Source organism: Ictidomys tridecemlineatus, chromosome 6 (genome assembly GCF_052094955.1).
Source record: "Ictidomys tridecemlineatus isolate mIctTri1 chromosome 6, mIctTri1.hap1, whole genome shotgun sequence".
Classification (NCBI taxonomy): Eukaryota; Metazoa; Chordata; class Mammalia; order Rodentia; family Sciuridae; genus Ictidomys; species Ictidomys tridecemlineatus.
Window position 1 is genome coordinate 157513038 of NC_135482.1, and position 26915 is coordinate 157539952.

At 37.9% G+C, this 26915-nt stretch overlaps 1 protein-coding gene across 8 annotated transcripts in view; it reads right to left on the reverse strand.

Annotated features, from left to right (window-relative positions):
* Enox1 (ecto-NOX disulfide-thiol exchanger 1) overlaps window positions 1-26915 on the reverse strand; it is a 521454-nt gene that overhangs the window by 303382 nt on the left and 191157 nt on the right. For all 8 annotated transcript variants that reach the window (XM_040281478.2, XM_021719677.3, XM_040281477.2 and 5 more), the window contains one exon: window positions 24992-25098. The gene's annotated coding sequence lies outside the window, so the exon portion shown is untranslated. The remainder of the gene's footprint in view (window positions 1-24991; window positions 25099-26915) is intronic.

Sequence of the window (26915 nt, forward strand, 5' to 3'; positions counted from 1 at the left end):
CCAGGGTGGCCCAAGAGAACTCCCCCATCAGAATGCTCTTTCTTATTAGGTAGCTTCCCAACACCCATACTTAGAAACAGTCAGGATTTTCTCTTTGCCCTAGGAGTTCTGAAGTTTCATCAAGGTGCACATAGGTATAGGTGATTTTTCTTTCACTGTTTGAGAAACTGTTTGACCATTTAATCTGAAGACACATTCTATCATCAATTTAGAGAGATTACCTTCCATTATTTCTCTGATAATATCTTCAATGATTGTCTTATCAATTTTCCCTGTTCCTTTTTTTCTAAAATTCCTAGTCAATAAATATCTGACCTCTTGGATTGATTTTCCACCCCACTCTTCACTCCTGCATTCAGTATTATCCACTCTATTGTTTAGCCACTCTTCTGATGGCTCTTACTATTTTAGTTTGGAACAGTTCATGTTTACTTTCCAGAATCTCTTTCTTGTTCTCTAACATTTTCCTTCCTCCATTTCTTAAGTCTGAGCAGTATGATCTTTTCTTACACTTGAAATACACATCAATGAGGCCAAAGTATGTAAAACTTGATCCCCAACTCTAACATAGCATCTGAGTTTAGGTTTCAGAATTGTAGGACATTGCTTAATTAATATTGTGTATTAATACTATGTGCTCACCTAAATAAAGACTTTTAGCAACAATATCAGTAGCTAATATAAATTGCTGAAAATTTCTGCCTGTTTTAGAAACTACATGCTATAGAAACCATGTTACTTTTGTCTTTACATATAAAGACATTAAGAGGGGGGCTAGGGTTGTTGTGGCTCAGTTATGGAATGCTTGCCTAGCACGCATGAGGACTGGGTTTGATCCTCAATACCACATATAAATAAATAAAATAAAGATATTGTGTCCATGTACAATTTAAAAAGTATTTTTTAAAGATGATTAACATACAAAGGTCAAGTAGCTTCCTCAAATGATGCTACTAGAAGTGGAAGAGCTTGGATTTATCCTAGGCCAGCTCTCCCAAGGTCTCAGTCAATAGCTTGGAAAACAACAATAAATGGAGCTGCCACACTAAGCTGTTGAACCTACAGTAGTCTCAGTTTCAATGACAAGAATGCCTTGAACTCAGGATCTGTCTGTATCAGAGATTAAAATAAGGATGGCTCTCTTTTATACATGTAATATTTCAATATTCGTCTACTACTTCATGTGGTATGTGAGCACAGACTATCTTGGGGAAGACAGAGAGTAACTAAACAAAACAGCCAATGTTTATAGCATTTCCAACAATACCTATCAGTTTTCATAAATCATCTGATTCTATGGAGATGGCAATCTTGACACAGATATTGTTGAGAACTGAAGTATATAATCAGAGTAGACACAAGATGTTCTGAGGATTCAGTTTGTGATAGATGAAGTAAAATTTCTCCAAAAGAATGAAAGCTGTACAAAGTAAAGGTACAGACATTTAATTATTTCCTACTCTTGCTTCTGATAGGAATCCATGTGGGAGTGAGCCTGCAGAGCAAACCTGTTAAAATTCCCTTGCGTATAGCTCATCATGCAGATGATACCACAAACTGAAAACTATAAGGTTTAGAAAATGGTTGTAGCAGAAAGCCAAAAAGCAGAGCTCTCTCTGTGCAGACTTAATGAAATGCAAATTTGAAAATAGTTACCTTTACACATTAGCCCAAAGTTGTGGAATAAACCAGGTTAAGTATGATTAAAAGTTTAAAGAGTGTAGTTTCAACAACAATAATATTAAACAAAACTGTGCCTAAACTGAAAGTACCTCTGGCTATTTTTAAATCTTTAAGAACAAACAGGAATTTGCTAAATCATTAAAATCAAATTAGCATAATTAACAATCTAAAATTGTTAGCGTATTAATGCGATGATTACATTTCTTTGAATTCTATTAATGAAAAATCACTGTTACTCCCTTTTAGGACAAAATTGCATTAATTTATATCATTGGTTCCCATTTAAATTAGACAGTTCATCTCAATATAAGCCAAAATTTGTACCAGTAATTAGAATTACTAATACTTTTATATAACTAGGGAAAAGATTCCTTGCCATATATAATGTGGGAAAGTTCTTAGGAAGTAATAAGTGGAAAAAAAATTCTACTACTCTATGAAAACCACCATGCAAAATGTAAATACAAAGGAATGAGAACCAAAACAATCAAGTGCAAACAGTATTACTAGGATAATGGGTCTACATAAGTTTTTGCATTTTCCTTAAGTTTTCAAAATGTTTTGTATTTAGCGTGTTAAAACACAAATTAATAATTACTTTGTTCTGTTATAGAATATTTTCTATAAGAAATTTATTAAAGTAAAAAGAAAATAATAGACAAATAATGATATTCCTACCCAGTTTAACATTTTGATGTATATTTTTCAAGTTTTTCTCTTTCTTATACATAGTTTTAATTAAAAATATAAAATTTTAAAGTTATAATAGTAATAACAATTCTGTCCCTTTATCACTTGACAATACATTGTGGATTTTTCCCACATTTTAAAAATGTTCTTCTATACATATAGTTCTCAAAATATGGTCTGGAGACCTCTAGATATATTCTTGAGTTTCTTTCTTGGGGTCTGGGAAGTCAAATCCTCTTTTATAGTAAAACTGAAACATTATTATAATTAAAATAATAATAATAGTAATAATAATAATTAATATTTTTATTTTGCTTACTGATATTTGCACTGATGTGGCAAAAGCAAGAGTGGACCAAAATGTGGTAGGTTTAAAACATCAAAGTGATTTTTGAGTACAGTATCAAATAACAATATCTGCAATCATTTGAAAATAACTTTATGACCCCATATATTTGTAAAGCTTCTTTATATTCTTTAACTGATACATATGACAAAAGGTTGAATAGTGACAAAGGTAAGAGAATCCAGATGCTTTCTTTTAAGTTAGTTAAGTAAGTTATGAAAGAGAACTTCAAAAATGTAAAAGAACAGTCACCATTTTGCTACTATTTTTGTTTTGAAAAAATAGTTATTTTCTAAAAATGATTACTTATGTTAATAGGTAGAATGTTTGCGTGTTTACTACTACTTTTAAATTTATAAACACAGATATATTAAAATTGTTTTAATTTCAAATTAAATTTATTTCTAATTAAATATTGATGAACAGAACTTGCCTGAACAAAAGTTCTTTGGAGTTACCAATAATTTTTAAGAGGGTAAAACAAGTCCCCAAGCCAAAAAGTGTGGAAAATGTTCTTTTTTTAACAGTACTTTTATTAAAAACGTGATTTTTTTTTAATACACATGCCTTAATCTATTTAACTCCAGAATACACCTTCCTGAAAGTGAGGACTGCCGTGTAAATCCTGAAGGGCCCTCCACAGGTGTGCACCTGGTGCCTCACAAGCTGATCTGAATCTGGAGCCCCAGCTCAGGGCCCTAAGACCCTCAAGGAGCTCCCTCCACCACTACAAGTATGTTCATTCCTCTGCTTGGTTTTGTTTTCCCTTCTCAATAATCTGATTTCTCAAAGATTTCCTCAGAAACATGTTGAAAGAAGTTAGAATATAAACTTATTTCAGTACCTCCACTGGCATTTTCCTTTAGCTCACCCAGGTTATGGATATATTTTTCTCCATTTCTGGTTGATATTCAAGCAGACTGAACATGGCACCTTAGTTTTGTTTCTTGGCTTCCTTCCCATCCTTACTGCCTCTGAGTCAAATCACTGGTAACCCACGTGATTCTGCAGGGCCCTACAAGACCTAGCTGAGATACATTGACCTTCTTCTGTTTATAACAGCATTACTGTCTTCATTCTTTAAAAATCGAGGGGATGGGTTAGAATGGTTTTGGTTTTTTGTTTGTTTGTTTGTTTGTTTTGCGTGTGTATGTGCAAAACAATAGAATCCGTATGTAGTATGGAAATCAATTTCCTCTTCCAACAGAGGCAACAGATAAGACATTTAGAAGTAGAGTCAAGGATGAGAGGCATTGTATCAGTGGAAAAAGTTTCAACTCAGTGGCTACCAGCAACATCAGGTCCACTCTTAGAAATACAACCCTGTGGCCCAGATGCACTCCTCCTAAGCCCAAAGGAACATGAGGAGGAATCAAGTGGACTGATCCATATACCACTGGTATGTTTTCTTGAGAATCTGTTCATTGATGCTCCCAAATCTACCCTGGTTGATGCATCAAATAGAAAGGGTATGTTAGACTAAGAGGATAGGGTTTTATTTACAACCGAAGGGCCAGTACAGATTTTTGGAGGACAAATTCAACTTTTACACTTAAAAATTTTTTATCTTTATTTTTTAAAATTTTTAATTGATTTTTTAAAAATAAATGACAGTGGAATGCATTACAATTCTTATTAGACATACACAGAACATTTTTTTATATCTCTGATTGAATATAAAGTATGTTCATACCAATTCATGTCTTCATCATGTACTTTGGATAATGATGTCCATCACATTCCACCATCCTTGCTAACCCCCTGTCTCCTTCCTTCCCCTCCCACCTCTCTGCCCTATCTAGAGTTCATCTATTCCTCCCATGCTCCCCCTCCCTACCCCACTATAAGTCAGTCACCTTATGTAGAGAAAACATGCGGCATTTGTTTTTTTGGGATTGGCTAACTTCATTTAGCATTATCTTTTCCAACACCATCCATTTACCTGTAAATGCCATTATTTTATTCTCTTATATTGCTGAGTAATATTCTGTTGTGTATATATGCCACATTTTTTTTTAGGATTCCCATACTCATTTTGCACTAATAAAGATCTATAGCATCAGTGTTTGCAGTGTAAGAACCTCATGTGGCCCACTCTCCTTTAGTTCTACTCTGTGCAGCACTCTGGAATGAATGCCCTGAACTACTTAAAATAGGGCTCAAGTGCTTCTATAACAATGAAAATTCCTAAGTACTTCAGAATACATTTTAGGGAGATGGACTGGTTTAAGTTCCTTAGGTAGGCTCCCCAGAGACCATTTGAGTTTAACGAGGCTAACTCTGTATATATTTAATTCATTAAAACAGTAATATTAATGCATGAAAGAAGAGCATTTTATAGAATTTGTAGCTTTAGCAATCAGGGAAGACTTTTAAAAATCCAATTAATCAAAAAGATCAATTAAGGTCAGTAATCTGGCTTAAGAAAATTTTGATTTCCAAAACATAAACTTGGGGCTATGAGTTCTTAATACTATAAATATATTTTTAGCCTTCTTTAAAATTAAAGCCTGATTTAAATAATACTTCTGGTGTATCACTAGTGATTTGATCCAGAGGCAATAAGAATGAGAAGGGAGAAGAGTGAAGTAAGATACCTGGTTATCAACCTAATTCTCAACCAGACATGAAAAAAAATATATGTCCCAAACCTAAAGTGAACAAAAAGAAAATGTCACTGGACTTACTGAAATAAATTTGCACTTCAACCTCTTTCAATGTGTTCCTGTTGAAATCTTTGAAAAATTTTTAAAAAATAGCGAGCAGGAAGAAAAAAATGGAGCATGGGAATGAATGTATTATGGTTTGGTTATGAGATGTACCCTAGAGCTCCCATTTATGCAGGAGTATTTAGAGGTGAAATGGCTAAATTATCAGTCCATCCTGGTTTGAATGATGGGGTGCTAACTGTAGAGAGGTGGAATGTGGCTGGATGAGGGGGGTCACTGGGGGCATGCCCTCTGCTTCCTGATCCCACCTGGCTAAGTAGCTTTCATCTGCTGGACCCTTCCCCCATGATGTACTGCCTCATCTTGGGCACAGAGCAATGGAGTTAGCCATCTATAGACTGAATCTCTAAAACCATGAGCGCCAAATAATCTCTACCTCTTCTAAGTTGTTCTTGTTGGCTATTTTGGTCACAATCACATACAAAGCTGACTAAAACAGAAACTGGTACCAATAAGTAGAGCAATTGCTGTGACTAAACTGATCATGTATTTCAGAAGCCCTTGGAGCTAATTTATGGGAATAAATTTTAAATATTTAAAGATGTAAACTTTAAAAGTTCAGAATGTTGCAAGTGAAACTTAATGGGCGAGTGTGGTGGGAGCTCAGAAGACCAGAATGCTGACAGGAATGTGGACAATGTCCTGAGATTTCAGAGGGAAATGAGCATTCTACTGAGAATTTGACTAGAAGCTACTCTCCTATTCTAGCAAAGAACCTGGATATATTTTTTCCATGTCCTGAGACTTTATGTGAGACTAAATTTAAATGTTAAAATTAATCTGGCATAGGAAATTTCAAGACAGAACAGCATTCAATAGTAGCATGGATATTGATGGCATCTTTTAACCACGTTTACTGTGAGAATTGGGAGCAGAAAACAGAACTAAAGAACTTTAAAAACTTGAAATATGGCCAGAAAAGAACATGTAAAGCTAGGGTCAAAGAAAGTGTGCTTTATGCCGTAAACAGATGCTAAGTGCTTTGTACAAAGATGCTAAGAAACATGCCTTAATGATTTCCTAGGAATTTGAAAGACCATATCCACTACAGGCTCATGGATATAAATGAGTAAATTTCATAGAGAAGAAAACATGGAAGTGCCCTACTTGTACAAGGGGGCCTAGGAAGCTGTTTCATCACGTTAAGCTAGCAGACACTCGGAAGCTATTGCAGCAATGACTCTAGAGGGCCTGCATATTGCATAAGCTGGCAGTAGACCTTGGCATCATCCATATGTGCCAGTTCTGCAGGAATGCAGGATTCTGGAGGTTAAGGGTCAATAAAGGCTTCTATCTAGATTTCAAAGGAAGGCCATTAGGCAAAATGTAGTAGGGTCAGAGTCCTTACAAGCTGCTCCTGAGAGGGCAATGTGTGAAGCTGTGAAGATGAAGTCAAAGTTGTAATGGAGACCTCAGAAATTAAAAGATGCCAGTAACATGGACTGTCTGCCAAGAGAAGGTGCTGGCTATGGCTAAGAGGTAGTCCACTTGCACTGCAACTGACAAGACCAAAGGGGCAGGGTTGCCCGAGCCTTTTGGAAAGCATATCTTATTCACATGTGTCCTACATGCTGTACACAGAGTTCCAGGACCTATTTACTGGGTTGTGTTTTGATCCTGCTTTGGCATCATCCATTCTTTCTATACCCTTCTGGAATGTAAATGTTTGCTCCATGCCAATGTATATATGGATATATGTAACTCCCCGCCCCAGGGATCACACAAGAGTTTGCCTTGAGTCAGAGAAGAAGCGGGACTTGGACTATTGAGTATTTCTATCACTATTATGACTATGGGAATCTTGGAAATGACTCCCATAGACTAAATACATTTTGCATTGTAAGATGGTCATGAGTTTTTAGAGGCCAGGGCAGGATGTTGTGGTTGTGAGGTGTCCTCCAAATGCTTCTGTTAATGCAGAAATATTCAGAGGTAAAATGACTGGATTACAAGAGCTGTAACCTAATCAGTCCATTCTAGTTTAAGTGGACTAACCAGGTGGTAACTATAGGAAAGTAGGACATGACTGGAGGAGGTGGTTCACTGGGGGTGTGCCCTGGAAGGGTTAATCTTCCCTGTGCCCCCTCCCATACCTCTCTGTTAAGTGACCCCACCATGAGTTGAACAATGTTCCTCTGCTGGGACTTTCCCTCAGGATGTGCTGCCTCATCTTGGGCCCAAAGCAATGCAGTCAGCCATCTAGTGACTTAGAACTCTGAAATCATGAGCCCCAAATTAAATCTTCTTCCTCTCAGTTGTTTTGGTCAGATATTTTGGTCACAGCAGTGCAAAAATTGACTAAAACATAATAAATCAGAGGCAGAAAAAGTTCTAGCACTGAGGCTTTCCCCTGAATCTTCCCTACTCCTGGGAAGAAGATATGAGAACCTTCAGCTGTGGCTCCAACTCCAAATCAGTTCGTGACTTATTGGGTGCACACACTGTCCTATGCACTTTAGGATTTACATAGCAGTCATCATTTTCAAGAAATGTATATTCTGGAGTTATATCAAGTGCTATGAATGTGATGCTTTTAATCTCTTGACAAATTAGAGTATTTCCTGATGACCATAGTAGAGAACAGGTTGGTGCTCCTAAGTTACATATGCCTAAGGTGGTCTTCTCAGCTCAATACTACTTAACTAGTAACAATTTTGTACTGCAGGAAATATTTGGCTTGAGATTGTCACTGACAACTAGTAGCTAAAAGTTATGGAGGAATACCATTGAACAGCCTAAAATGCTCGGGATAGCCCCTACATCAAAATATCATTCAGCCAATAGGTTGAGCGAACTTGAACCGGTCTAATGCAAAACACATGCTTCTGGACCCGTGTATGTAAATGGAGACACTGCTCACATCACTCAAGAGTCAGTTCAACTACTTGTGTTTGTGTACTGTGTTCATTATGTGAGAGATGATTTGGCTTTAACTCTTACCAGATGTGTGACCTTAAGCAAGAAACTTAAACTCTCTTTTCCTCATCTATAAGCAGAGATAATACACACAAAATGCTCAGTGGATAAATGTTAGCTGCTGCTCTTGTTCTTATCATCAACATTAAGCATTTAATGACTATTAGGTACCTAACATTATGTTTGGACCCGGAAGTAGAGGAATGAAGACAGACTTGGGAATCTATCATTACAGAGCTCAGAGAGACACTTAGCTAAGCAAAAGTACAGTCAGAAGTCCTATCCCACTAATCATCAGATAGGTCTTTTCACTTGCCAATATAATCCCAGGAAGGGGTGCTGATCCTAACTGGGTCTTCTCATAGTCTACCTCTCTGCTACCACTCCCTCCCTTCAGAACCCCAGATACTCTAGTTTTGTACCTCAGGCATTTTGTGGCAAAGACTGACCCTCATCACAAAGACTTTCCAGGGACCCCAGAAAGGGGCAGAGCTGAAAATGTCACCATGTTCAAGACTTGGGGACTAACATTTCAGCCCATGAGGAGCACATTGTTGGTATATCCCTCTGGCTACCTGTCCCACATGGGAATTTTTTATATTTGTCAGCTGGAAACTCTTAATTTAGCAGAACTAAGCATCTTTCTCGGAAAAAAAATTCTCCCCATTAAAAAAGTCTTTAAAATTTATTTTCCTTATTATATCAAGTGACTTTTACTTATCCTTCTTATCACTTGATACAGGTCTGTACCTTCCTCTGTGCAAGAAAGTTATAATTTGCACATACACATTATAATTTGTGGCTGTAAGAATGACTGCAGTGTCACATTCACTAGAATTATGACCTATAGCATAAATAAATAGCGCTGTAAAGAAGGATATGCCTTCAGAGAATATCCTCCAAGCTCTGCAGTTCAGAGATGAGGTTCTGTCTTATCCTGTTTTACACATTCAGCAATACAAAAAAAATTACTTGAAAGGTAAATGCTCCATTTAGACGCTATATATTTTTTGTTGAGTTGGATTAAACACAAATGATTGTTTTTTAGTTAACATAGAAACACTGTGGAAAAATGAATCATATTTTAATTGCTATAATGCTGCATCATTTACTTAAACTAGAAATGATTGGTGAATCTGGTTTGATGGTATGTCCTAAACAAGCCAATTAGTATACACATTAACCTCTGTAATCACTCTCTAGCCAATTGCTTTCCATAATTTCTTCATAAAATTTGTTTGCACTCATGTTTCTTAATGAAGCAGGTAACTAGTGTTGCATTTTAGGAACTTTGTCCTCTTGCATAGAAAAGTTTACAGCATTTGCTTCAGAGAAAGTTATTGCTGATTTACTTGCATGTAATACAAAAATCCCATACTTTGCTGAGAAGCTTCAAACCATAAGAGGATACAAGATAATTAGTTTTTGGAGTATTTAAAAAGCAGAGAATTTCATTTTGTTTTAAACCCACTCCATGGTTTCTCAACCCTATAAACCCTTCTTCAAGGAAAAATATACTTTCTAAACCAGAATGATAAAGGAGGTACAGAAGTGTCTGCTTGACAGCCTTCTTTCTTCAAAATATATTATTACATTCCAGAACATGTGCTCTATTTTTCTGGTCACTCAAAACCTTATATGTTTGAGAAGGAGTACTCTTAAGACCAAACTGTAAATTAAAGCAAGAAGCTGCCCACCCTTTGTGGTGCAGTCCTGGGAGCACACTTTCTGCATCGGAGCCGCTGCTCCATTTGCCCTCAGACCCAGGCTTATCAGATTTATATGCAGGACTATGTGTGGGTTTTGGGGAGGGGAGGTTTTCTTTGGACCAATTTTTATGAGAACTAAGGATAGAAATGGAAGGAAAATGAGCAACAAGAAAACCATATTCTTCTTGGAAAAGGGACAGAGATGTCCCCAAAAGAAATAATGCTGATAAAAACACATCTACTCTTTGAACACAGAAAGACTGCTGTGATGGGCATGCCACAGCCCTAGACAGAGAAATTATAATAAGGGTAGAGCTAAGATATGAAAGCAGTTAATCTGAAGTCTTGGGAGTGCCAGAAATGAAAGACATTAGTACCATTTGTCAACTTATGAACAGAGACACTCCCTGGCTGTGAGGGTCTGTCACCATGGATGGATGCCAGAAGTTACAATTCCTACTCGTGAATGATATAGGGACCACATGTAGAAGTGCAGCCACTGGGACCCTCCCCTAGGTGGGGAGAAAGCTTACTGGTGATTAGCAGTAATCAAGAGGGCTGACTCCCAGAATACACGGGAAACTCTCCCTGAAGACTCCAGAGCTATTTGGAAGGAATCTGAGACAGCTAGCTGGAGCCAAAGAAATGCTGTTTTTGTAGGGTTTTTTTTTAACTGCTATTGTGATATGTTTCTATCCCCAGGAAGAAGTGGCTTGGGAAATACAGGAAACATGCAGAAGTAATAATGATGACTGTGATAATAACTACTTTGTTTTCTGTGTAGTTCTCTGCATTGTTTCTGTAAAGTAAGACAGCTTTATTGAAATATTTCACTGAAAATTAATAAGCTTTCAAGTTAAATTATAAAAGAGCTTGTGATATAACATCCCAAAGTATTAAACTAGGTGGAGAAAACTGAAAATCAATGTTTCCTCTATCTTCTCATGATAATAAGTCACAGTCAAAACACATTTCTTAGCTTATTACTGATTGGAACCAAGAGAAAGAAAGAGTGTCTAATCTGCCTGAAGTCCAGGCCTTTGTGGAGCACTTCCAACATCTTCCCAGTCTCTTACTCAAGGGCAGGGTCCCAGGAACCAGGGTACTCAAACACCTGAAAGCAGAGATGACCTACAAGGTACTTGCCTCTGACTCTCAGTGACTTGTGTCTCCTGTGCTCTAGACTCACTCAGCCTGCTGGATGCCAAACTGACAGCCATCCTCTCAGCACTAGCTTGTCCATCAGCACGTCCTAGGGCTGGCCACCTGATCATGCTGCCCTCCAAGCCTGGCCTTCCCTGCCAGTTCTACACTCGTGTTCCTACATGTCTATGCTCTATCATGTAAGGCCTAACTTAAAATCACGTGACAGATTTAATCTATTCCTACCATACACTCTGTATAGTTTCAAAAACAGATGAAGAATTTCCCTCATTTTTCTATTTCTTCATTCTTTTTAAACCACAGAGAAGACGAGTGACTAAATGTTGAGCTGCATGGCACATGTCTGAAAGAGGTCAGATGGACACATGTTCAGGCGTAGATTTGATACATATATATTTGATTAAATATATATGTATCAAATCTACAGTACATTTGATACATATCAAATCTACAGCCTGAACATGTGTTCATCTGACACATGTGTGTATGTGTACATGTGTATATATATAATATATACATATATGTATACACACACACACACACACACACACACTCTATGGATTTGGGGGTGGATGGGCTTTTCAGAATAAGAAAACTTTCTTTTATTTCTTGTGTAAGGATTACTACTAACGTAGAATTATAATGAATATTTTGTTGGTAAACATAATTTTTCTCCTTTATAAAATTAGCATGATAAGTTACATTAAGCTAGTCTTGTTTTGCAGGTTTAAACCCAATTTACTCACTTATTAACATTTTATTATATTACCAGACTTAACTTGCTATTGTTTCTTCAGAAAGTTTTTACTTGCTTGACAATGGTGTTAGTAATACCCTCTTATTATTCTCTCAATGTTTGTAAAAAACTGATGATTTTTTTCATCCCTAATGCCCACCCAGGTATTATTTTAATCTCTTTTTCTTTGTGTGAAATTACTAATTTTAGTATATTTTTCAAAGAAAAAAATTTTGGCTTTAGTGATGGTTTCTGCTATGTATTCTTTGTTTTCAATTGCCATTGTTTTCTGTTTGCCCTTTATTTTTTCTTCTTTCACTTGATTTCAGTTTAGTTTTCCCTTTTAAAAAACATTTCTGGATATAGCTGTTTAATTTATTAATTTTCAGACTTCTTTCTGACTTGCATTTAAGGCTACTCATTTCCCTCAAAGATGGTGTTGGCTGCATGTATATATTTTGGTATACCAAAGTTTTAATATCATTCAGTTCAAAATATCATGTCATTTCCATTGTGATTTTGTTTTGAACTATAACTATATAGAAGTGAAATTTTTCATTTTAAAATATGAGAACATTTAAGATTTTATTGTTATTGCCCAGTGTGGTGGTACATATCTATAATCCCAGAGGCTCAGGAAGCTGAGGCAGAAGGATCACAAGTTTATGTCTCTAAATAAAATATAAAAAGTGTCAGGGATGTGGCTCAGTAATTAGGCACCTTTGGGTTCAATCCCTGGTACCAAAAAAGAAAAAAAAATTACTGTTGTTTTCAGAATTGACAATGCTAATTTGTAATTTAAATGAATCATGATCAAATTTTAATCCTTTTAAAGTTTTTAATTCTTTGAAATAATTTTAGAGTTGTTTAGGGCTAACTATCTAGCCAGGTTTTTCATATGTCCCATGTGTACTAGAAAAAGAGTTTCTGTACTTGTGTGTTCAATGTCTTTACGTATCCATAAGTAAAGTTTATAATCAGGTTATACAAACCTGCTAAATGCTTGGCTTTTCTCTGCTCTTTCAATTACTGAAATCTATATATCACAATCTCTTACTATCTGTGTGTTTTTCTCTTTTACCTCTTCTGTCAATCTTTGCTTTAATTAGTTTATGTTAATGACTAAAGTGACTAAAACTTTGGGATTATTTTCTTCCAGGTGAATTAAAACTTTCAAACTTGAAAATATCCTCTTTATATCTGGTATTTTTTGTTTGCTTTAAAGTCTTATTAGTGTTAATGTTGTTATTATATCCCTTTTCTGAGAAGGGGCATTGGAATATTTGCATTTTAGACTTTTTCATCTTTTTACATTCTTATATTTTAGATATATCTCTTAACAGTATCATTAAGTTGTAGGTTATCTATTTATTCCAACAATCTTTGACTTTTAATTGGAGTATTTTGTCTGTTTACAATTAATTTCATTGCTAACATATTTGGATTTAGGTCTACTATCTTACTATCCCTTCAGCTTTTCTTAACGTAAGTATCAATTACAAATGTGGGTCTTATGAGGATAATACAAAATTTAAAGCTTTGAAACCTACAGTGTCCTCAATCAACCTTCTTTCCTTTCTATTTTTTAAAAAAGGTAGCATTATAATGTACATAAAGTAACAGCAATATAATAAATATTTCTTAAGGTGTATGTTTTCAAACAAACTAAGCTCATGGTACTTGTCATAGAAAGGTATGTTGAAGGATAGGCTCAGAGAGTTAAAGGAATGGAAAGGAGGTCAAAGATGCAAGAAATGATGAGAAATGGTCATAAACTGGATCCTGTTGAGCTTTGTGGGGTTGTTGACTTTGTTAGAAATTTACTTCCTACTGTGTATGGCAATGCCATGTTTGAATTTACATTTTGTTTTATTTTGTTTTGTTTGCTATGCTGGGTATCAAACCCAGAGCCTCCTGCTTGGCTAGGCAAGTGCTCTATCACTGAGCTACACTCCCAGCCTGTGTTTTTAACTGTTTATTTGGGTGTCTGGGTAAAAATTGATTATAGGAAGCAAGGATGGAGTTCAGTAGGTGATAAGACAACCATTTCAGTATTCTAAAGACCCTCCTCCCCCAAAATAAAGTAGTACCTTTGATTTGAGAAATAAAAGTACATAGGAAATGAGTTGTTGCTGAGGGCTAATCAACAGGATGTTATGGCTTTTTTTATGTGTGTGATATATATATATGGGATTGAACCCAGGGATGCTCTACAACCAAGCTATATCCCCGCCCCTTTTCATTTTTTAGTTTGAGACATGGTCTCATTAAGTTCCCCAGGCTGTCCTCAAACTTGTGATCCTCCTGCTTAAGCCTCCCGAGTAGCTGGGATTACAGGTGTGTGCCGCTGTGCCTGGCTCAATAGGGGATAGTGGTACCTCCTGTGAGGAGTAAGGGTAGTACGGAGGATGATGTCTATGATTTGTACCAAGTAACATGCTAATGGAAGTGTTTATAGTGAATTTATACTTACAGCGAAGTCTGATATTTATAGCCCACTTATCAAATCCACTGGCTGTTATTTTATCTTATTTTCATTATTTACAACACTTTTAAAATGGCAAGCTCTAGAAATCTCTCATAGTTCCAATTCTGTAGCTTTGAAGTCTGTTAGGTGGTGAGGGGAGGGGAGGGTCCTGGTGAAAGGAAAAGTGCTTCCTGAAGACCCCACCTCCTAATGACATCACTTTTTTTCCTGCAGTTTTTAGGCTAAAAATGATTTCAAAATAAAACTAAACAGTGCACCACATACTATTTTCCTTTAAAAGGACACAATACAGTTCAGAGAGAAAACTTCAGAAGTGAGACCAGGTTGACAGAGGCTCTAAATAATTAATACATAGAAGTTTCATTATATTCTGTTTTTTTTTTTCAAGAAAATAAAATTGAAATAGACAATCCTGGGAAAAGATAATTTATTTTTCCCTAACACAAAACTCCAGTACCACTGCTTTCAAAAGAAGCATTTCCATTACACATCCATGCTTGTAATTGAAATGATAACCCTCCAATCATTTACTGGGCCTGGAGTTTATTTAGGTTTTCAAGTTTTGAGTTCTTTCTAAAATGAAAAGGGTAAAATTTCTAATGGAATTGTAAGACTGTTGAGACTGACAAAATTTTCTTCTCTTTCCAGTTGTAAAAAAGTAGGTCAAAAAGCAATCCTTTCCACATACACACACACACAAAAAAAAAAAAAAGAGAGAGAGAGAGAGAGAGAGAGAAAGTTTTTTTGAACAATATGAAAGCTTCATTTACTGGGAGAAAGTCCCCTCAGCAGTCAAAACCTGCAAAGTGCCAGTGACAAAGGAGATACATCCCTCATCTGTGAAGATGAAGTGGTGGCGATGGCAGGGTTCCTCAGAATTTAAAGTACAGGTGCCATAGTCCACTCTAGCTGCTGTAACAGAATGCCACAGACCTGTGAGAACCAGAGGTGTGACATTCTAGAGGCAGAGCTCTCAGAGCAGGGTGATAACAGATTTGGTGTCTGGTGAGGTCAGATTTGGTGTCTGGTGAGGGTCTCATGAGGTTCAGGGACAGCTGCCTTCCTGCTGAGTCCTCACATGGCAGAAGTGAGGGAGCAATTATCTAGGGTCTCTTTTATAAGGGCAATTTCTCATTTATAACCTAATGACATCCCAAGGACCCCACCTCCTAATAACGTCATTTGGGGATTAGGATGTCAACATAGGCCTTTGGGGGAGACACAGCATTCAGTCTCCAGCAACAAGTATATGTGGTGGGGGCAGGGTAAGCATGTTGTGCATGGAACACAGGATGGGGAAAGGAAGGGGGGGTGTTATCATGGCAGCTGTGCAAGTGAAGTAATGCTTCATGGAAACTTTGTTTCACACAGGTGAGTAAACTGTGTAGGAATATGTTCATTGTCTATTGATTTCTCATTTGCACCATGGTTTGTAGTAAAATGAATCACTAAGCTATAGTATTTAAGGTCCCCTGCCTCCTTCCAATAGTAAAAACTGTTATTTTACTTGTGTTATATACCTTCAGAACAAACCACTGAGTTTTCTTTGCTTCTGTTTCTAAAAATGAAGCAGAAAAGAAAACCTTACTTCCAACTTCTCAGAAATTCTTGATGTTGATTCTCTGTTAAAAGTTCTAAAATCTTTGAGCTATGCTAGATCACAGAGCTGTTTAAGACTATGAAGATCATTTTTCTCCTTCGTCTCTTTTGTAGATGACCTTAATCAACCTATGAGGTGTTTTTATTTAAAAGTGCTTTCCTATCTAAATTGTCATCCGACAGAAAAATAGACACACAAAACATCAGAAGTCCCTCCTTGTTGTATGAGCTGGGGAATCCCTCACTCTCTCTGAGCCTCCATTTCGTTGACTGTAACATCAGTATTATCCCCTGAACCAGACTGCTGCAAGGAGTGGGGGAGATTCATGCAAAGGGCCTGACAAATGTTAAGCATTCAATAAGTAAGCATTTTTGAATCAATAAAATGAGAGCCCGGCCGCAACAGTGTCTTTTGTCTCCCCACACAGAAGCCAGCATCTTGTTTCCCACTGCTGGGAAGAGCATATTTCATCACTTCTCCTCCCCTGAGGGCCGACACAGGGCCCAACACACAGTTGATGTTTAATAAAAGTTGACAGAATTGAATGCAGAAAGGGTGCTGTTTTATTTTCTTGATAGGAGAATACGCTCATTGCCAAAATAACTATAAAAACCAATTATAATGCCCACATTAGCTTGTTAATTTTTTGGACTGGAAACATAACCACAATAGGAACCACCCACTTTCCAAATGATCCAACTAATAAGGAGACAGAAGTCAAGCTTCATCAAGCAAGCTTCTCCTTACCTGGCAGGAATTTAACACATCTCAGCTCAGGCAGAAGCCAGTAATTGAAAGCACCTGCCGGTCAAGACGAGTGGCGTGCTTAGGCTGAGGAGGGAGTCAGATTTTTGCTTATCTTCAAAAGAAATAAATGAGTTTATAAGAAAGAGGAGTTGGTTCATTCTGAAGCAAGCCTACAATTAACCATCTTGAACAGAAGCCAGTAGTTATTTTCCTCAAAAAACTTTCTTCCTTCTGCATATAAACACCACCCTATGCCCCTAACCCTTCTCCAAGTGTCCTGTCCTCTGAATCCTTATTCTCCTTAGGGGGCAGGTGCAGCTCTGAGCAGACCTCACAGGCAGCCCCATGCTCTGACAACCACAGGGCTGAGTCCAGGGGCCAAGGGAGCACAGAGTTCAACACCATCTCTTTTCTAACTCAAAATGAATTCCAGATATCATTAAGATCAAAGTATCTGTGTCACCACATGAAACAGGCCATGTGTGTTTCAGTGAGCTGACATTCATCTCTAAAGGACCTGAGGTGTAGGAAGCTGCTGCATTTTCCCATCCTTCCATCTTTAAAATAATAATGAAAAATGCAATTTTTGTGCAACTAGCCTTTCCAGCTTAACCTGGGGTGGCATTTGTTGTCTATTCTGCTATTCAACTGCCTCACAAAAAATCTTCTTGTCAAGTTCCTTTCTCTTTCCTCTCTCAAACACACAAATAAAAGGCCCCAAGGGTGGAGCAAATGTGATGGAATCAGATCCCGTGAGCAGCCTCAGATGGAGGCCTGGTCTGTGGGCCCTGGTCACTGTGAGGTCACCTGGATGCTAAGCTTTCTGGACACCTGCTTCTGATTTTCTTCCCAAGGGCTGGAACCATGATTCATAAAGCAAAGTTGAAGATGGAGAGATGACAAAAACTTTTAGGGAGCTGTTGATTTTTTAAATTAATGCCCATGCTGTGTAAAAATATGTATGCTCTGCAGCGCGAGAAGATGGCTGTTCATGTCACAGGAGGGTGTCACCTCTATGCAAGGATTTGATATGTGTCTAATCATTAGTGTCCAAAATCATCTCTCCACTTTCACTAACTAAAACCAGTCACCTTATCTGAGTTTCAGGGACTCCAATGGGTATTAGGTGGGGGGCACAGTGTGTGGAGGGTGATATTTTCCCCATAATGGAAAAGGGCAATGAAACTGCTTGTTTATGTGTGAATCATAAAATAATGGGTCAGAATTCAAACAGGTGTGGGAAGTTTATATGCTCAGTGTTAAAGGAGACCCTATGTTGTGTTGGAAAATACTGAAGTGCTGGGAATACAGTGGCAGGATCCTTGCCTTCGGGCTGGGGTTGTAGCTCAATGGTACAGCACTTGCCCTGCATGTGTGAGGCACTGGGTTCAGTCCTCAGCACCACATAAAAATAAGTAAGTAAAGATATTGTGTCCATCTACAACTGAAAAAATATTTTTTAAAAAGATCCTTGCCTTCATAAAACAGGTATTCTAGTAGGAAAAGACAAAAATAGAGAAGCAAAAAATTAGGAGAATAACTTCAAATAATGGTCAGTGCCATGAAGAACTTAAAATGTGGTCACTGGCTATGGAGTGGAGACACTTTTAGGTAGGTGTAGAGAAGGTCCCTCAGAGGAGTTGGCATTCCAGCTGAAACCTAAAGGGTCAGAAGTAGCTGCCAAGCCTCAGTCTGGTCAAGAGTATCCCAGGCAGAAGATGCAATGTCCTGTGGTGTCAGTGGAAAATACGCTCCACCTGCATCTCTGAAGCATGGTGAACAATGGGCACAGGCATGAGAAAGGCCACTGGTGGCAGCAGGGTCATATCCTGCAGGGGCTTGTGGGTGGCATGAAGTTCCTGTCACTCTCCTTGCAGAGGCAAACAAGTGGAAGGAATCTAAATCAAACTAAATACCCTTTGCCACCTCTCCGCATGTCCTCAGTTTACCACATTCCAAGGACTCATTCCTTTTGGGCCTACACAGATGTTGACAGCACAGAGATAACTTCCCTGCAACCTCACTTTCTGCTTTTTCATTATCTGCAATTCAATCTAGACTGAACTGCAATGACAATTTGTGTCTAAAAATAAAATAGTAAGATCTGTCACCTACTACCGCACTTCTCACTTACCCGTCTCATTCTTCCTAGTAGCTTAAACAGAAACACACAACACCAGAAAACAGCCAAAACAGTACAGACTAATCTGAACTATCCTTCTCCCTGCATCCTGAGGAATGAGTTGCCAAGTCCCCTTGTCAGATTGGTTCCCTGGAAATGAGTGCCTTCCACAAAGTGCTTCAACAGAGATGTCAACAGTTCCTTGTGGGCCAATTGAGGATCACTGTTTCAATAGCGCCTGCAAGCTCATTGTGGCTCAGCCAGCCACACATCATGGAAGAGTCGGCCTGGCCCATCTTCTTGCCTCTGAACTAGATCAGAGTATCTTCTGAGAGCCCCAGCCCAGGTCCACAGACCAACTGGGCAACAAGGCTCTTTAGCGAGGTTCAAATTTTGCTTCCAGGAGGAAAGATTTTCCCAAAAATCTTTTTCCCCATTTTTTGTCAAATTCATGTTTTTAAGTCTGTACCTATTCTGGTTTCCTGAAATGCAGATAAATCAGAGACACAGCATGGAAAGAAAATGGTTTCAAACAGCCAGGGAGCCTTGTGGAAGAACATATTAACCTCCTCTAGGCTTCCAGGTAAATGAGAGGATAAGTGCAAGAGGGAAGCAAAATTTTTAAAAAATTCATCAATGATGTGTGAAGATAAAAGGTATCTTTGATTGGAAGGGGTAACTGATTAAAGACATCAAAGAGAATGATCTGAAAGTGAACTTCCTAAATAATCACCAGATAAGACCAATATAGGTGCAATTTTGGTTAGTTTTATTCATATTTGTTTAAAGGGAATGCTTTTGGTTTGGAAAAACTGGTCAGCAACAAAATCCAGAAATTTAACAATTTGAAATGACAAGTTCGAGTTCATGACACTGGTCAGATATTATCAGGTATGGTCACACTGAAATATGTCCTGTCCACATATCCTCAGATGGCTCACAAAACCTGTACTAGGGTTGAATAAGAGATGATCTCCTAAGAGGCAACTCCAGAAAGTGGGTCTCTGGTACTAAGGAGATATCCTGTGAACCCCAGAAGAAAGACAGCTATTAGTGCTGTCAGGTGAGGCTGGTGCAACCCTAACCTGGTAGTAGGCTTGACTTCCCCACAGCTGGGGGAATCCATTTCCAGAAACCTAGCAAGAGAGTAGATGGAGAGAAAATATAAAAACACAATAAACCTTTTGAAGAAAAACAATGACTTTCTATGTTTTGTGTAACTGATACACAAAATTCTGTTCTGAAATGGAACACTGGTTTTAGAACTGAACTTCAATTTTTGATATTTGGAAGATATTAGATAAAAAGAAAATTTCTCTTTCAAAATATATATGTGGAAACTCCCAGTTTCTTTTTTAAGTCAAAATAACCAAAATTTTTTAAAAGCAAAACAATTCCTAAACCCTCCCTGCAAAAACAAAACAAAAAAACAACTTTGTCAATGCTATTCCAGTTGCCAGTGGCAGGAAGCCAGCTCCAAGCAGCTAAAGTGAAAGGGGGGAATAGACACAGACTTAAATGCAAAGCCCCTTTGGTTCAGGTATGGGTGGACCTAGGATATTACATCATGAGAACCTTTCTCCACCTCTTAACTCTGTTGCCCTCTGCATTGGCTCAACTTTAAGCAGGGTATGTTTAACTGAAAACAAAATAACGCTAGAAGCTCCAGATTTACAATGAATCATGTAACTAACAAATCTCACTGTTAAAACAAAACAAAACAAAAGTTCCTCCTAGAGTTCAACAAATGTCTTTGGATTGGGTTTCAGAAGCCTGGCTTGGATCACAGGACCTCCCTGGGGACCCGCTCCTGCAGCTGCATCCCTTGGATTCCACAAGGACAATGGGGTGTGATTTGGCTTCCACAGGAAAACTTGATATGCTTTCACCAGGGAAGTAAGCTGCCCTCTAAGACCAAATGTTATGGTAACATCCATCTTCTGCCTCCACTTACCTATTTCCTCTTTTCCTCAAAAGCCTTTCAAGGCAAATCAAGGTACTATCTTCTGCAGACACACTCTCCAAATTCCACTGAGTTGTTTACTTAGAAATGGTTAATTTAAAAAACAAAGAGCTGGCCCAGATTCTCTCTTTTTGGTGATTGTCCCACAACATACTCATGCTTCCCTCAGTTGAAAATTTACCACACTTTGTGTAACTTTTCTTTCCTCTTTGCTTTTTTTTTTTCCTGTCCTTGACACCTAGGACAATATTTGCCACAAAAGATGTAAATTTATGAAACTGGGCTGTTGTTGTTGATGGAGACAGTTCTTTCTTGGGGTATACTGACAGGCCTACTATAATATCAGTTATACTGAATTTATTCTGAAATAATTCTGAAACACTCTCCAGCAAAACTTCGGTCTTTGATGTTGTTATCTTGTAGATAAAAACCTGAAAATTCAGCAACTGAGAAATGCATTTTTACCTAGTCTTGAAGGCCGGAACTCAGACAAGAACAGTAAAATATTAACTGCTAAAGGAACTTAAAATAATTCATTAGGAAGTCCTAGCTCCTCTATTCAACACCAAGCCTAGTAAAATAATCATGATTCATCCGCAACTTCAGTTATACCCTCAGTTCATCTTCTGACTTCACAAAAATATAGGTTTTGTATTCCATTATGATCAAAGATACTTCATGTGAAAACAGCTTATGGAACAGCAATGCATGACTATTCAGATGATGTTATTTTTAACATTGCTGAAATTTACCACTACTTAAAATACACTAACTATATAAATGGAGTCTAGAGAATACTCCTTTGCATTCTGCAAATTATATATGTACCCTGAGCCCAATGTTCACAGGTCTCATCCTTAGCCTTGGATGGAAATGAGCATTATTTCATAATAATCCACTTTCAGCATCTCAGGTTTTAGAACCATCCCTGTCAACTTGAACCCTATTGATCAAGACGTTTAAAGGTGTACTGAATGAATATCACATCCCGGGCCTACAGTTTCAGGAGAGACTTATACCAATGTGTGAGTGTCAAGGCAAAGGTCAATTACTGTGAACTGTTCAATGCATGGAGTTAGGTGTGCCACACACAAGGAGAGTCACCCAAATGTAACTTCTCATTCCACTTGACATTTACCTCCCATGCTTGGCTGTGAGAATCTGGTTTCACACTGGAGAGACAATGGACTATGCTAGACTTCTCAATGGGTGGCACAAGAAGGCAGAGAACCACGCGTGCTGCTCTTTAGGGGAAATTTCGGGGAGTTTTAAGTGTAGTCCCTCTACACAGTTATCTTCTACTGACTCCAGATAAGGTGCATTGAATCCCTGCCTGAGATAAGATGTGACTGCACATCTCAAGGCTGTTCAGTGCCTCAGTTAACACCATACGAACTCTGAGAGGGTAAGTGCCTCAATTAATAGCATACAAACTCTGAGAGGGTTAAATTATTACTGGTCTTGTTAATATATAAGAAACAAGAGCCTCAGAGAGTTTAAATAAGTTTCTGACAGTTATATTTCAAAAAGTCCTACTACAATTCTTTTCCTCACAAGGATTCTGATAGTTATTTTTAGGATATTTGTACACAGCAAAGGAGATGCATTTAGTATTATCTTGAAGGGAGCATTAATCATCTTAGACCAATGAACCTTTTAAGGTCTTACAATAGTAATTTAAATCATCAGTTTGTGCTCGGCAAGGGTTTTATATCACAAAATATGCCTCTTAATTGTTTAAGAGTTTAGATAATAAACAATCCATATTTGTAAAGTAAATCCTGTGAAATTGTGTTTCATCCTAGTAACATCCTCAAATACCTTTGTCACTTAAGATATGGTTTCTTTTTCTATAAGAAACTTCAGAAAACACTTCAAAAGATCCTAATATAATTTTGTTTGGATTTTTAAAATGAAATTGAAAATTGCAGATTTAAGAAATGCTTTCTCAAGTCCTTCTCCAAGCATAACACACCTAACAGAACAGAGCTGACATTTGTCCATGGCGATCCTTCAAAATAGAGCAATTAAATCAAGTTTGGGGGATTATTTATCTTCTAAAAATTACATGGCATATGTCTGCTCTAGGAAGCTATTGACCTTTTAAAGCTACAAAGCATTTTCATACAACAAAAACATTTTTATCTTAAAAGGTACACTACCATTTAGTCAAATTTGATAGTTATGGTTTTAATAGGCTGCAACCATGGATGATTATATTTGATAATATGATGACTGCAAAGCAAAAAAAAAATGGCATCTTAACACCAAGTTAAATTGCACCCAATATTCTAATGGCATAATTACCCTAGAAGCTGTTCTAGCTTTCCAGCAATTCCCTACATGTCCTCTTCTCTGGCCATGATCAGGGCAGGTAAGGATGGGTTGACAGAGCCACACCTGTGCACTAACTCAGACAAATGAAGTGGTTTCAACTTGAACTTTATGCAGTAAGCTTGTTGTATTTAAATTATTTTCACACACATTTAATTTCTCCCCACTTGCTTCTTCAGTTTAGGAATCACTCATTTTAGAAGGAGCTGGGGTTTGTCCTTAGCCTCTCTGAATTTCAGTGTCCTGCTGGCCTGCCCCAGACTCCATCTGAAGCCCTGGTGCCTGAGTAGTCTGCAACCTCAGCAGGAAAAGGCAAGGACCCTTAGCCTTGTCCCTCTGAGAGATTACTGATCTCTTACCAACCCTTTCTAGGCATTCTGAATTAGGGTCGCAAATGATTAAAAAGAAAATGGGTAAGTATTTATTGACAACCTCAACCTCACTGTGGGAGATGTCCTCTGATATCTCCAGAGGGGCATGCCAGAGAGTCCACAAGCCAATTGATTTCTGAAACTCCTAGAGGCCACAGAAAAGAGCTAACCTCTGCTCCTGGAGGTAAACAATACATCATAATATATTTATTAACCTGGAGGCGTTTAACTAAAAAATGTAGCCCTCACTGTATTCCCTGAACCTCTCCCCTTTCCCTTTCATACCATCTCTTATTCTGCCTTTCTTCTTTCTCAATTACCCAGAACCTCAGGGTGAGAAAAAAACCTTGCAGGCTAAATTACTCAACTCCTCCGGCTTTGTCTTCTCCAGGCAGCTTCATACCTGGCTTGCTTCCATTCATCTTGGTAATTATTATTATTTTCCCCATTTGTTGTGAAATTGTTGCTGCCTACCGGGCAGGCACAGAGAACATGATCACTTGTTTCTAAATGGTAGAACCAAGATGAGCTTGACATCAAAAAGTTCCTATGTCATAAGGTGAGGTCTAGGACAGACCCGCCCAGAAGGATTTACATACCCTCACAGTCCTTCACTATCTTACTACATCCAGGGAAGACCAGCCACTCAAGTAGTGAACTAGTAAACAAACAAATTATTGTTTTGCCATGTAAATAGCATACCTGAGGATCATCTTTCTCCTTTAAAGTTGAAATTAAGGGAGAATTGAGAATTAAAGGAGGAGCATCATTGGTTAGAGACACTTTATTATAAATTAGGATGCTACTTTGTTATAATTTAGTGATCAACTGGTAATTTAGCCAGTTGTAACAAGAAAAGAGAAAAGGACAGTTTTTAATAATACCAAGGAAGAAAAGGCAATTTTGGAGGCTGAGATATTTTGTAGGTGGAAACAGAACCAAAAAAAAAAAAAAGGGGGGTTGAGGGGTCCTGAAACAAATTGGGAAATTTAGGATGTCAGGGGAAATCTAGTTATCTAAATTCTAGATACCTACTGGCACCTAAACATGGGTGTGAGGGGCACCAGGAGGTAGGGAAGATAGAAAAGTGACTGATAGCAAAAAAACTGAATACAGGTAATTGTACTAGGATTAGAATTGTGTATCTATATTAATAACATCTATGTGCCAAATTGTGGAACTTACATTGAGTGGTCTATAGAACAGTCATGACAAAGTTAACAGTGAACATATGATCACCATCATTTCAACATGATTTTGTTTTGCACATACCCCCCCCCCAATAAAACCAAACCAAACAAATGTTACACATAAGACTGACAGCACTTGAGCCTGGGCAGCCCTTGATGACAAGGCCAGAAAGTTCACACCTCATTCACGTGCAAGTACTCACCGATTCTTTAAAGCTGGCTCATTTAAATACACCTGCCTTCTCCCTTTTTGATGTCATGGGTGGGCTTCAATTTTGCTTTACCATCTGGTTTTGCAAATTGTTAGTTCCTGTGGATGATGACAAGTAGAGGGATTAAAGGAAGTACAGGATAACGAACAAACAAAAGTAGGCATAAATCAGATGTCCAGGGCTGTTCACTTGGGGCAGACAGACTGAGGTACTGCTGGTCTGTGGCCGGCTTTATTTCCCACTCTAGGTCTAGAATACTCTGAGAAAGCATAAAGGATCTTTCTGAATGCATGACTGCTACTTGGCGGAAATAGCAATCATTACACATGAGTCCTAGCTAATGAGATATTCCTTCTTATTTCCAAAGAAATCCCACCACCTCCTTTGGAGATTCTAAGAGATCTTTCATCCTGTCTAAAATGTACATGGGGTGCAAGTTACATGAGGATCTAGCTATACATCGGATCACTGGCAAAAACATACTAACTTAATAGCAGACTAGGCTGCAATCCTATTTCTGCCCACGTTTATCTTGAAAGAAATCCTTCACTGGCCCTTATGCAACTGTAAATGAGTTTTAAAAAGTATTTCATCTCTACAGTGCTGTACAATTTACAAAGTAATTGGATATTCATTAACCCCTTTGATTTTTATAATATGTTGTATCTCTAGTTTCAAAAGGAGGATACTGGTACCCAAAGGGCTTGTGTGGCCAGCATGAGGACGTGTAGTGACTGCTTACAAAGCCGGAACCCAAACTATGTTTTCTGACTCCTAGCTCACAACTGTCACATCAGCAGTGTTTTTCTAATTTTCAAAGTCAAGCTAACTATACAATGGACAAGAATGAATGCATTTCAAAAGTGTAATATAGCTTTATATACAACAAAATGATCTTGCATTCTATCCCAGAACTCAAGTGTTTTAAATGATACCAAAGACATTTGTTTGCATCATAAGATAGTAAACTCCAAAAAAAAAAAAAAATCCTGAAGTCAAATCAGACCTCACAAATATTCCAAAACTTTCGTAAGTTAAAAAAAAAAAAAAAAAAATGAGGAGCAAGGGGAGAAGCTACCGAACAAGCATGCTGTTATCAGAGCAGCACCTTGGCTGTGTCCTGGCACTCACACCACAACCCACTGCCACCACAGCCAGCTGCTACCACAGCATCCAGCCTCCACCTTTGGTATTCCTGGCCCTTGCTTTTTTGCCTCATACCAAACTTTGCTAATTTCATAGTACTGTACCATATTTCTTGGTATTATGTAAAGTACCCTACTTAGGCATGTTGACTTCACTAATTAGTCTATAAATACTTGACTTTTACCCACTGCTTTGGTAAGTGAGATAATTATCGAGGAAAGGCCAAAGCATTTATGGTCAATCAGATGAAGAGAAAGGGAATATGGTCTTTTAGCTGAGTAAAATGTAAAACATTATGTGGCAAGGCAGAAGCTATTAGCAGGATCAATATCTCTCCTAGTACCTTCATAGATCATTACATCAAAGGCTGGACACAGGATGGAGAAAACCTCAGTCTACCTCCATACAAGCTTCCAAACTGGTAAATAAAATTCCATGTAAGTGACAAAGACCTAATTGGTTGTACAAAGGATATGACAAGCTACAAAACCAATCTCCCGGTTCTGAGTATATAAAGAATTTTGAATCATTAGTGAGGAAGAAAAGTAGGAAGACAAAGAACACTGCTACTCTCTGGGCTGCACATTTATAATTTGCAACTAGTAAATATGTATGAATCTGTTCCACTGCAGTGAGGGATGACATACTGCTTTCTAGAGATAGCACAGGGCAGAGAAATCAAAGTAGAGGACGGATCAGTGGTTGCAATCTCCCTCCCCCCTCCTCCCACGTTTAGCAGTTCTCAATCTTCCAAATCTTCCCCTACTTA